At 38.8% G+C, this 13536-nt stretch overlaps 2 long non-coding RNA genes across 2 annotated transcripts; both read left to right on the plus strand.

Moving 5' to 3' along the window:
- Positions 1–1430: 1430 nt before the first annotated feature.
- Positions 1431–2573, plus strand: LOC146669495 (uncharacterized). Its single transcript, XR_014911858.1, has 3 exons — positions 1431–1539; positions 2134–2399; positions 2516–2573. It is a non-coding gene; the product is annotated as an uncharacterized LOC146669495 (long non-coding RNA).
- Positions 2574–9623: 7050 nt separating this feature from the next.
- On the plus strand, positions 9624–13217 carry LOC146669496 (uncharacterized). The gene is made up of 4 exons (XR_014911859.1): positions 9624–9732; positions 10325–10590; positions 12268–12354; positions 12475–13217. It is a non-coding gene; the product is annotated as an uncharacterized LOC146669496 (long non-coding RNA).
- The last annotated feature ends 319 nt before the right edge of the window (positions 13218–13536 follow it).

The raw sequence follows: 13536 nt of genomic DNA on the forward strand, positions 1-13536 counted from the left end.
CGAGGGCTCACAGATACACAGGGGCACACAGGAGGTAACCAAATAAGGAACATTTTAACTAAATAATCCTAGGAACCAAGGCATAACTAGGGAATAAAATACAAAACACACAAAAACTGAGAATACTGGGCCCACATGGCCCAGGACCATGACATGACCCCCCCCCCCCTCAAGGGCTGGCAGCCCGACAGCCCAAACCCGCGAACAAAACAAGAAAAACAGAAAACAACCCACCCGGGGCGGGAGGCGGGGGACCAGGACGGAGGGACCAGAACAGGGAACAAAACAATCGACAGAAAACACAGGAGCACAAGACAATAGTCCAAAGAAAGTTCAGGGGGTCGGCCTGGAGGGCGGCAACACAACAGGCCACGTCCTCTCGTATCTGGAGGCCGGTCGTGCAGAAGGCAGCAGTGGTGCAGTTCAGGAGGCCGACCCGGAGCCTGCGGGCACAAGAGTTCAAGGGTCACACGGTCGGGGGGCCAACCAGGCGGGCGACACAGGTGATAGAGCCGGTCAGGAGGCCAGCCGTGCGAAAGGCAACTGCGGCGGCGAAGGTGACGACGGAGCAGTTCAGGGGGCCGACCGCGCGGAAGGCAGTGGCGGCGGCGAAGGAGACGGAGCAGTTCAGGGGGCCGGCCGTGCGGAAGGCAGCGGCGGCTCTCCAGTGTCAGGCGTACTGGCCGAGGCCCGGTGGGCACAGGACCAGACGAGGTGGGACCAGGCGAAGGCGATGCGGGGACCGGACCAGGCGTAGCAGAAGCAGATGCAGAGGCTGGACCAGGCGTAGCAGAAGCAGATGCTAGAGCTGGACCAGGCGAAGACGAGGCTGAGGCTGAGGCTGAGGCTGGACCAGGCGAAGGCGATGCCGAAGCCGGACCAGGCGATGGCAAGGATGCAGCAGAGGCCGGACCAGGCGACGGCGAGGATGCAGACTCTGATGAAGCTGGACTAGGCAACTGCGTGGGCGGAGACACGGCGGCCGCAGCTGGTGTGGATGAGGCTGCTGGTGGCTGAACGGGCCCCTCGGACCCTCCAGCGCAGAAATACTGCCACGATCCCAATGGAGACTTGGTAGGGTTGTGGACACCATAACAGACAAAGATGGACTTGTGACAAAGGTCAAAGTAACCTTTGCAGACAGAAACCTTAGTAAAAGGGGTGAACGTTTGCATAAGATGTCTACAGTGGAACGCCCAGTTCATAAGTTGGTTCTACTGTTAGAAAGTTGTGAAAAGCAAGATGCACTAAGCAGTTAAAATGCAATGAAAATTTGTTGTTGCATATACAAAGGTATTATCATTGTTAAGTTACCTGTTTAGAAATTATTTGTGTTTTATTTTGTTTGTAACAGCAAATAATTTGGTGGGAGTGTAACGGCGGATATGTAAAGCTAGCGCATATTCACGCAATATAACATTTGTGTACAAAAAGACGGAAGAAAACGGAAAACTAATGCTAACGGAGAAAAGGGAGAGAAGAATATGGTTAAATTGTACAAAGACGAATGGTTCTAGCTACAGTCGACAGGGGAACAAGGTTTGTAATGTATATGATTTAATTTGAGCAATCTGAAATGCATAATATGTATTATATAGTTTAATAGAAAACGGTTAGACCAGCGTAATGAGCAGTTTAGATGGTGTTACATGAATAATATGGTAATTGTTTTATTTGTTTGTCTAGCTCTTACGTTGGTTCGTTGTCTGATACACGGCAAGGAATAATAAAGGTCATTCAACAACCATCAGTTCTGGCCTTCTCAGTTCGACTGGATGCTACAACCTGAATATCAAAATTCTTGCAATAAACATTTTTACCTTTGTCCTTTACAAAATCACAACTGTAGACTGAAATCTGCTGACAACATTGATTGACAAACAAAATGAACTTCTTGCTGTTGCAGATCAATTTATAGCAAATTTGACCAGCCTGGTTCAAGACCTTAACAAATTGGTTCTCTGTTGAGTTTGTGACCATTTTAAACTGCATAAAGAATGAAGTCTTTAAAAGGCGGGTGGGTATTTATGCAAATGGATTATAAATTAAGTAAAAAGATAAATGTGATTAATCAACTATGTACAGAAACATAATTTTCGAAACTAAAATTACATCGGAATTTAATCTTTCCAGAGGCTGACTCATCAACATAAAACCACAATGAAAACACTTCCTCAAATCAAGAGCAGCTTTTTCTTTAGAAAATAACGTCAAGGCAACTCGTCACATTTGAGAAACAACAGATGCCAGGGCACAGAAACTGAGGCACGACTAACCCATCTCACTGTAAGTTAACCTCATGGCGGAAGAATTAGAGCTTTCTGAGTATTCCACCATACATGACCTTGGGGGAAAAAAGGTCAAAACTGGAACAAGCAGCATCAACTCTGCTCAATCAGGTAAGAATATGAGAAAAATGCAAACTAAAAAAGAAACAGTCACGATTTTGAAGTAATCAGAAAGCTGTCTCACTATTGTGAATGTACTATGTATTTATCTGTTTTTGTGTTTACAGAAAGAAGACTCCTGAGGATGGGGATTGTAACTTTAGGAGTATTGTGTATCTTACAAGCCATCCTCAATATCTCCCTCCACCTTGCCGGTAAGTTGTGAACACAAATATATATTTATAATGGAAAATAAATGTATCATAAGTACTGTAACATGTTTTCTGATGGAAAGTATAAAAAATATGACCCCAAAATTATGTTTATTTCCAGTTTATTCAAAAGAGGATATCAATCAGTTTCCTTGCAACACCTCTGTGATAGAAGACATGTGCCAGACCGAGCAATTTCAGTCAAATTCAACCCACTTATGTTCCTGCTGCAACAACCTGCTGCAAAGCCTACTGAGAGAAAGAGACCTCTTGCAAGACAAAATCAGTCAGTTTAGCAGAGGTAAACCTGGAGATGTTGACGATATGCAGATCTTTGGATCTGGTTCCAATTCTTTCGATTTCTTGTTAGTTTGAAGATGAACGCAGACAACATTCAGGAATTTGAAACAAGTCATTTAAGTCAGACGACTGCATCCATTTACACACTTTGAAATCTCTGGTACAAAAACAACAGCCAACCACATTTTAATTAGATATATATTTTGAAAGAGTCAAGCAGTGATTAACAGTTGCACTCAGGTAAATACTTTTATTATATTGTTGCATATTTAATGCAAAATTTATTATGTACATATATTAATACTTTGCTAATGGATAAAAAAAATGACATGCCATTTTAGTAATATGATAAAATGTATTGAATGGTTGTGTATGTGAAAGATGACGTTTTTAGTGACAACATGTGCTCAGTTTAGGTTTTGGCTGGTGGTGTATTCAGAAACCCAAAGAACAGATGCTTCTACCAGTAGGTGGTAGAGACCCGACCCAAGCTGTGTTAAAGAATATTGGATTTGCATGTATGTGTGGCCAACAAACACACTAAATAACAGCAAAAAACAATGTTGACTATTTTGTACTAGCAGAATTTAGAAAGTGTTTTTAATGGAACTTGCTATATCAACTTTAAATGTTATTGTTACTCTGAATGATGATAATTAATTTTTTTTTGTTTTCACATAACTGAAATTTTGTATAATAATGAGTTTTCAATGGCCGCTCAATTGACAACAGTCTTATATTTGATATAATTTAGCTTATATTTAGCTTGATTTTATGTTTATCTCTGAGACATGGCAGCATGAAGTCTCACATCTTTTAGAGCTATGCACTGCAGACTGTTCATTTTTCTGTGAACTTCAGATCTCTGGACGAGAAGGTGGAACAGCTGTGATTTTTAAAAAGACATTTTTATGCCAGATGATCTCTTCGAGCTGTTACAGCTCTTTTGAGATAATTATGATCAAAACTGGAAGAGATCAACCGATGTATGGTATTTCAATTTATGGTCCACCTGGGTCTGCAGCATCTTTTCTGTCAGACTTCTGCTATTAAGTTGGGCAAGGTCATCTTTGTTGGGGACTTCAACATTCGTGCAGAGGACCCATCAAATAGTACCACTAGGAATTTCCTGAGCATTATGGACTCTTAAACTTTTAAACTTTTTCCCAAGTTTGTATTAGGTACAGGCGCTTTATTGATAGCTATCGTTTCTAAGTTTTCTTTTTAATTTCATAACTTTTTGTGACCATGTTGAGCTCCTTGTTAAGTCTTGTATTGAACCCTGATAGCCACTTTTATTCAGATCGCTCCTCACAAAACCAGAGTAGTCATTGCTCTGTCAGTTCCTGCACACCCTGGTTAGATAATCAAACTTGTGATCTTCGACATTCCCGTCAAAGAGCAGAACATCTGTGGAAGCACGGGTCTAAGTTTCCATCACAAATACTTTGTAGAGCTTCTTCACACATATAATGAGTCAGTGAAAGAGGCTAGATCCTCTTATTTCAATAATCTCATACATTTCCATAAGAATAATCCAAGGGTATTATTTGAGACTATCAACAGGATTGTTTCCCCTCCAACCCAGCATGCTATGTTCTTTTCTGACGATGATTGCAATACATTTCTCAATCACTTTGTAAATAAGGTGATGGGCTTAAGATCCAAAATCTCCTCAAGTAGCTTCCCTTATGATGGTCCTCAGTGCCCTGGGTCATTTACTTTTCTTTCCCTCCAATTACACTTAATGACTTAACTACAGTAATAGGTAAAATGAAATTCTTGTCATGCTCCTTAGATACATTACCTGCTTTTCTCCTGTCTGGGACTCACCAGCATTGGTCCCACATTGCTGTCTATCATGTGGAACTGAGGCAAAGTTATGTTCCATCGTATTTTAAATATGTCGAATGTTCATCCCAACTTTACTGGTAATTATTGGCCTATTTTCAAAATTGTCACTTATAAGCAAATTATTAGAAAAACTTGTAGAAAATCAGTTCAGATCTTTACTATGCAAATTAAAGATTTGTTACCTTTTTCAATCTGGCTTTCAAAAGCAGCGCTCCACTGAGATCGCCCTCTTGAAGGTTTATAATAATCTTTTAATGGCTTCTGATGCAGGGAATTGTTCTGTAATCATATTGCTTGATCTCAGTGCAGCCATTGATACAATTGATCATAAAATCCTACTTAATATGCTGAATGTTCTGGCTGGTGTATCTGGCTCTGCCTTAGACTGGTTTTCTTCTTACTTATCTGACAGGACCTTCTCTGTTAGAACAAACAAGTTCACCTCTATCATAGCCTCCCTAACCTGCAGGGTTCCACAGGGTTCAGGTTTGCATACATTATTTTCTTTCTAGGTGCTTCTTCTTTCTCGCTGGCATTTTTCAATCTTTTAGTGACATTTCTTATCATTTCTGTGCCGATGACAGTCTTTTAAGCCTCATTAGCTGGATAGGCTGTCCAGCTTAGTCCACTGGGTAACTCAGGTTACTGATTGGCTCTCTAGCAATTACCTTGTTTCAAACACTAACAAACCTTAGACCATGATTATAGCTCCTCCTGAACTACATTCTTAAATCAGTCGGGTTCTTGCTTCTTTTTGTTCAACTACTAACACCAACATTCAAAATCTTGGAGTAATATTTGAGTCTTCTTTGGGCCTTGACTTGCATATAAAATCTTTGTCTTGTTCCTGTTTCTTTCATTTAAGGAACATTTCAAAATTGCGACATATTGTCGCCTCAGCTGAGCTGGAAAAAATAGTTCTTGCATTTGTGTCATCGCATTTAGATTATTTTAATGCTCTGTTTACCAGCTTGGACAGATCCTCTCTGTCATGAGATTTTTAACATATATAAGTTTATTTACTACTGTTTACTATAAGCTCATATTGATGTGTTCATATATTTCACAAATATGCTGTACTTTTCATTTTTGTGCACACTGACATTTTAACTCTGTATGTTGATGAAGGCCAGAGACAGCGACAAGAGATTAAATCTCTAACAGCAGTTCCCGAAATTAGAGTACACTCATATGACCCCATACAAACGTACACACACTCAGTGACAGGAAGTTTTTAACAGAACATGTATTAAAGGAAGATGAAGGTATTTGCATATGCGATGTGTCTTATAAATAAAGAGCTATCGCCTGCACTCGGTGTGAGTGTCTCCTGAGAGCCGCTCACCCGTGCACGTTGCTATTTTAACAGAACTTGTCTGAGTGTCATTATTTCACCTGAATAATGTCTTGTTAATAAATAAAGTTAACCACGGACACTCTCTTTCACACCTCAAAGCTATTCAAAATGCTGCAGTCAGACTACTAACAAGTTCTAGCTAACAAGTTCAAATTACTCCTATTTTATATTCTTTATTGGCTCCCAGTAGATTTTAGGATTCGTTTAAAAATTCTTGTTTTAACATACAGAGCACTAAATGGCCAGGTCACAGATTATTTATCTCAGATTTTTACAAAATACACTGCTTCTTGTCGTCTCCATTCACAGACTCTGAATTTGTTGTTCCCCATACCTGACTAAAAACTAAGGGTGACAGACCCTTTGAGCTTGTGGCACCAAAGCTGTGGCACACTTTACCATCAAAACTACAATTAGTTGACTCTGTGCATTATTTTAAAAAGCAGTTAAAACTTTTTTCAAACAGGCCTTTTCCTGAGAATTTTTTATTGAATTATGTTTTACTTATTTTGAAACTAACAGTTTATTTTATTATATCTTATTTCATTTTTTTCACACTTAACCTCCTAAGACCCAAACTCTTTCATGGCATGCATTTTTAATTTTCTTGGCTATTTGGGCTGATTAGGACCTGATGAATGTAAAAACCAAAAATTACATGTTTGTTTTTTTTAACCTGATTTTTGTTTCCATATATGAGGACATTCGCTTTACATTTTGATAGAACAGTGGAAGTACAACACCCTCGTAAGTGGATATCAGGCCCTTGTAGAGCAAAATTAGTATTTTGGTCTAGACAACCCAAAATGTGATGTCCACATATGTGGACGCCAGGTCCTGGGAGTTTAATGTTCATGTTTATTTTAGCCTTTTGTGTACACCACTTTGTGATTGCTTGTCTGATTGCTTGCGCTTAATAAACACACTTTACATACTTGTGAAGTATGTAAAGTGTGTTTTTGATGGGTTTTTTGTGAATAAAATTTGGGGTTGTGAGATTTGCAAATCTTTAAATTCAGCTTTTATTTACATTTTACTCGGCATCCCTTTTTTTCAGAATAGGGTTGATAATCTTCTTTTGTGTTGCCAACAAACCTTGAAATCATCAAGTCTTTCTTTGATGATAATTTGGTCAAAGTTAAACTGACAGCAATGAGAACTACAGAGCATTCACTAATCACTTTTCATTAACACTGTTGGCTTTGTTTTAATTAGCTGTTCTGAATGACACCAGTGTTTCTGTCACACTGTGTTCCTGGCTTACACTATCCAACTGTTGTGTTTACCTTATACTGTACATCTGTTTTACATTTAGTTGTTAAGAATATTTTAAATGAGGACTTTTTTTTGCACAGGGTTATGTTATAAGTTTTACATTTATTTATAAAACATATTTAGAGTATGTTAATTTGAATCATTTGCATATGTAAATACAATTTGCATGCATGTATACCTTTAAGAATTGCATGCAATCATGAGAGAAATCTGTGTTATGGCTATAAAAAGAATAAAAGAATATTGAAAAAAATAGTATGAAACAAATTTTTTTTAGAGCTTTTCAAAACTATGAAATGTTAAATCTGTTCCATCAGTGATATAAATGGCAACATTTCAATGATAAAATGAAAATCTTGGCTTGAGGCTGGAACTTGGAGAAAGTATATTGAGTACTCAAATTAAAAGGATTTGTGCTGTAGGGGAGTATAAGTAAATGTGCTCAATAAATCTGTTGAATTCTTTTGATCAAGATCATTCTTGCGTGATGTGTTTCTTTTTTCTTCTTTTCGCTGATGGTTCCAGTAGATGAGAAGTAGGTGATCAGTCAAATCATTATGACTCTTCCCCATGGCCCTTGGCTTTCCGTTCCCAATTTCATTGCTGAGATATCTGGGTATTTGTTGATAAAGTCTTAGTTTGGATCACAGTCCAGAAGGAGAAGCTGACCAAATGACTGAACGGCAAAAGTCTCTGCAACCAGAACAGTGTGAGATCATAACATCACAAGTATGTGTAAGTCTCTGTGACCGTCTCACAAGGTTCTCATCCTGGTCACATGCTGTCGGTGCCATAGCACGTCTCAAACGTTTCCTACTCAGAGACAAATCAAAGTCACTCAGCACTGTAACTGAAAGACAAAATGCTGAAATGATGATTATCAAAAACTTACAAGGACTAACATTTTCAGATGAGATAAAGAGATTAAGCAAAGGAAAGGCACTACATGAGAGCAACAAAATGTACAACTTGGATCCTTTCTTGGACGAAGACAATGTGCTCAAGGTGGGAGGAAGGCTACAACACTCATCGCTTCCTAACACATTCAAACATCCAACTGTCATTCCAAGAGACCATCATATTACAAAACTCATAATCGCTCACTGTCACGAAAGAATAAATCATCAAGGAAAGAGCTTCACAATGAACGAAATACGGTCCAGCGGTTATTGGATTCCCAAGCTAAGTCAAACAGTATCAGACTACATCCGTCAGTGTGTGACATGTCGGAGACTAAGGAGAGCTGTGGAAGGACAAAAAATGAAAGATCTCCCCACAGAAAGAGTCGAACGCTCTCCGCCTTTCACATACTGTGGTATGGATGTTTTCGGCCCGTTCCTAACCAAACAAGCAAGAAAAGAAAAGAAAAGCCACGCAGGTGGAGTATGGGAACGACAAATTCGGACTGTGAGAAACGTCCTCAACGCCACACTTGCTCTCGCAAAGAGACGACTCACCGATTCATCACTCAGAACCTTTCTCTATGAAGCAGCTGCAATAGTAAACAGCCGCCCGTTGACGACAGACAATCTCAATGATCCAAACAGTTTGAAACCAATAACTCCAAATCATCTCCTAACTATGAAAACCACAACAGCTTTGCCTCCTCCAGGACAGTTTGTTAAAGAGGATCTGTATGCTCGGAAGCAATGGCGTCAGGTACAATACCTAACGGAGCAATTTTGGAGCAGATGGAAGAGAGAATATCTTCACAACATCAGGGTTCGGCAGAGATGGCATGCTGCTAAAAGGAATATGCAAGTAGGTGACATAGTGATGGACAAGGAAGAAATACTGCCACGATCCCAATGGAGACTTGGTAGGGTTGTGGACACCATAACAGACGAAGATGGACTTGTGAGAAAGGTCAAAGTAACCTTTGCAGACAGAAACCTTAGTAAAAGGGGTGAACGTTTGCATAAGATGTCTACAGTGGAACGCCCAGTTCATAAGTTGGTTCTACTGTTAGAAAGTTGTGAAAAGCAAGATGCACTAAGCAGTTAAAATGCAATGAAAATTTGTTGTTGCATATACAAAGGTATTATCATTGTTAAGTTACCTGTTTAGAAATTATTTGTGTTTTATTTTGTTTGTAACAGCAAATAATTTGGTGGGAGTGTAACGGCGGATATGTAAAGCTAGCGCATATTCACGCAATATAACATTTGTGCTTTTATTTTGGTAACTTCCTGTGTGACCGAAAGTGAATGGTTTAATGGTAAACAACTTGATGTACAAAAAGACGGAAGAAAACGGAAAACTAATGCTAACGGAGAAAAGGGAGAGAAGAATATGGTTAAATTGTACAAAGACGAATGGTTCTAGCTACAGTCGACAGGGGAACAAGGTTTGTAATGTATATGATTTAATTTGAGCAATCTGAAATGCATAATATGTATTATATAGTTTAATAGAAAACGGTTAGACCAGCGCAATGAGCAGTTAAGATGGTGTTACATGAATAATATGGTAATTGTTTTATTTGTTTGTCTAGCTCTTACGTTGGTTCGTTGTCTGATACACGGCAAGGAATAATAAAGGTCATTCAACAACCATCAGTTCTGGCCTTCTCAGTTCGACTGGATGCTACAACCTGAATATCAAAATTCTTGCAATAAACATTTTTACCTTTGTCCTTTACAAAATCACAACTGTAGACTGAAATCTGCTGACAACATTGATTGACAAACAAAATGAACTGCTTGCTGTTGCAGATCAATTTATAGCAAATTTGACCAGCCTGGTTCAAGACCTTAACAAATTGGTTCTCTGTTGAGTTTGTGACCATTTTAAACTGCATAAAGAATGAAGTCTTTAAAAGGCGGGTGGGTATTTATGCAAATGGATTATAAATTAAGTAAAAAGATAAATGTGATTAATCAACTATGTACAGAAACATATTTCAAAACTAAAATTAAATCTGAATTTAATCTTTCCAGAGGCTGACTCATCAACATAAAACCACAATGAAAACACTTCCTCAAATCAAGAGCAGCTTTTTCTTTAGAAAATAACGTCAAGGCAACTCGTCACATTTGAGAAACAACAGATGCCAGGGCACAGAAACTGAGGCACGACTAACCCATCTCACTGTAAGTTAACCTCATGGCGGAAGAATTAGAGCTTTCTGAGTATTCCACCATACATGACCTTGGGGGAAAAAAGGTCAAAACTGGAACAAGCAGCATCAACTCTGCTCAATCAGGTAAGAATATGAGAAAAATGCAAACTAAAAGAGAAACAGTCACGATTTTGAAGTAATCAGAATGCTGTCTCACTATTGTGAATGTACTATGTACAGGGAGTGCAGAATTATTAGGCAAGTTGTATTTTTGAGGAATAATTTTATTATTGAACAACAACCATGTTCTCAATGAACCCAAAAAACTCATTAATATCAAAGCTGAATGTTTTTGGAAGTAGTTTTTAGTTTGTTTTTAGTTTTAGCTATTTTAGGGGGATATCTGTGTGTGCAGGTGACTATTACTGTGCATAATTATTAGGAAACTTAACAAAAAACAAATATATACCCATTTCAATTATTTCTTTTCACCAGTGAAACCAATATAACATCTCCACATTCACAAATATACATTTCTGACATTCAAAAACAAAACAAAAACAAATCAGCGACCAATATAGCCACCTTTCTTTGCAAGGACACTCAAAAGCCTGCCATCCATGGATTCTGTCAGTGTTTTGATCTGTTCACCATCAACATTGCGTGCAGCATCAACCACAGCCTCCCAGACACTGTTCAGAGAGGTGTACTGTTTTCCCTCCTTGTAAATCTCACATTTGATGATGGACCACAGGTTCTCAATGGGGTTCAGATCAGGTGAACAAGGTGGCCATGTCATTAGTTTTTCTTCTTTTATACCCTTTCTTGCCAGCCACGCTGTGGAGTACTTGGACGCGTGTGATGGAGCATTGTCCTGCATGAAAATCATGTTTTTCTTGAAGGATGCAGACTTCTTCCTGTACCACTGCTTGAAGAAGGTGTCTTCCAGAAACTGGCAGTAGGACTGGGAGTTGAGCTTGACTCCATCCTCAACCCGAAAAGGCCCCACAAGCTCATCATTGATGATACCAGCCCAAACCAGTACTCCACCTCCACCTTGCTGGCGTCTGAGTCGGACTGGAGCTCTCTGCCCTTTACCAATCCAGCCACGGGCCCATCCATCTGGCCCATCAAGACTCACTCTCATTTCATCAGTCCATAAAACCTTAGAAAAACCAGTCTTGAGATATTTCTTGGCCCAGTCTTGACGTTTCAGCTTGTGTGTCTTGTTCAGTGGTGGTCGTCTTTCAGCCTTTCTTACCTTGGCCATGTCTCTGAGTATTGCACACCTTGTGCTTTTGGGCACTCCAGTGATGTTGCAGCTCTGAAATATGGCCAAACTGGTGGCAAGTGGCATCTTGGCAGCTGCACGCTTGACTTTTCTCAGTTCATGGGCAGTTATTTTGCGCCTTGGTTTTTCCACACGCTTCTTGCGACCCTGTTGACTATTTTGAATGAAACGCTTGATTGTTCGATGATCACGCTTCAGAAGCTTTGCAATCTTGAGACTGCTGCATCCCTCTGCAAGATATCTCACTATTTTTGACTTTTCTGAGCCTGTCAAGTCCTTCTTTTGACCCATTTTGCCAAAGGAAAGGATGTTGCCTAATAATTATGCACACCTGATATAGGGTGTTGATGTCATTAGACTACACCCCTTCTCATTACAGAGATGCACATCACCTAATATGCTTAATTGGTAGTAGGCTTTCGGGCCTATACAGCTTGGAGTAAGACAACATGCATGAAGAGGATGATGTGGACAAAATACTCATTTGCCTAATAATTCTGCACTCCCTGTATTTATCTGTATGTTTACAGAAAGAAGACTCCTGAGGATGGGGATTGTAACTTTAGGAGTATTATGTATCTTACAAGCCATCCTCAATATCTCCCTGCACCTTGCTGGTAAGTTGTGAACACAAATATATATTTATAATGGAAAATAAATGTATCATAAGTACTGTAACATGTTTTCTGATGGAAAGTTAAAAACAAATATGACCCCAAAATTATGTTTATTTCCAGTTTATTCAAAAGAGGATATCAATCAGTTTCCTTGCAACACCTCTGTGATAGAAGACATGTGCCAGACCGAGCAATTTCAGTCGAATTCAACCCACTTATGTTCCTGCTGCAACAACCTGCTGCAAAGCCTACTGAGAGAAAGAGACCTCTTGCAAGACAAAATCAGTCAGTTTAGCAGAGGTTTTGAAGATATGGAGATCTCTGGATCTGGTTCCTTTTTCTAAGAGGAAAATACATGAAAATTCTGCTAATTTTGACATGTTACCTGATATGATAAAACGTATTGAATGACTGTGTATGTGAAAGATGACACTTTTAGTGACAACAGGTGCTATCTATCTATCTATATACAAATACATATGCTTTATATACATACAAGAAATATATCTATTTATTTATACTATGTATTAAAAGGAATTCATAAAAAGTCGTACAAAATTTGTTTTTGTTTCATTTATGAGAAATATTGGGCCATGTCTTTACCACAACCCGAAGAGACAGAAAAAAAAGCTAGCTAAGATATTTTCTGGTGTTTTCGGTTGACTCACATCCTCTTATTTCAGTGGCTTTAATCCAACATGTTGTATGCGTAGGTTTTAGAAATGTTCTACTGTCAATGGTACAATGTATATTTATGGGCTTCCTATATTTCCTTTCATTGCATGTGAGAGTCTAATCCATAATAGTTTCTAAGTTTCTATAAGCCATGCTCTTCCTGCTAGCTCCTGCATAAACAATTGAAAGAGAATTTGTTACTGTGCTTTAATTGCTTAATTTGAATTATAAAATGAGGGTTTGTGCTTCTGTTCATATATTAAAGGCAACCTGAACACTTGGGAAATAGCATGAGTGGAGTGGAGAGAAACTTTAATTTTAAAAAAGCACGTCCTTTGTTGTTGTCCAAGCCAAATACATGCATATAAATGAGGAGGGAAATAAAAATCATGACTTTTTAAATTATTATTTTTTTATTTTTAGGTAAACTGGCCACTCTGTAGACAATAGTCGGAATAAGAATGAGAATACTTTCTTTTATGATGCAATTTTAAACCCAATTTGCAA

The sequence above is a fragment of the Rhamphochromis longiceps genome, linkage group LG5 (genome assembly GCF_057381845.1).
Source record: "Rhamphochromis longiceps isolate RC_006_pf linkage group LG5, R_longiceps_female_GT1.1, whole genome shotgun sequence".
NCBI classification, from domain to species: domain Eukaryota; kingdom Metazoa; phylum Chordata; class Actinopteri; order Cichliformes; family Cichlidae; genus Rhamphochromis; species Rhamphochromis longiceps.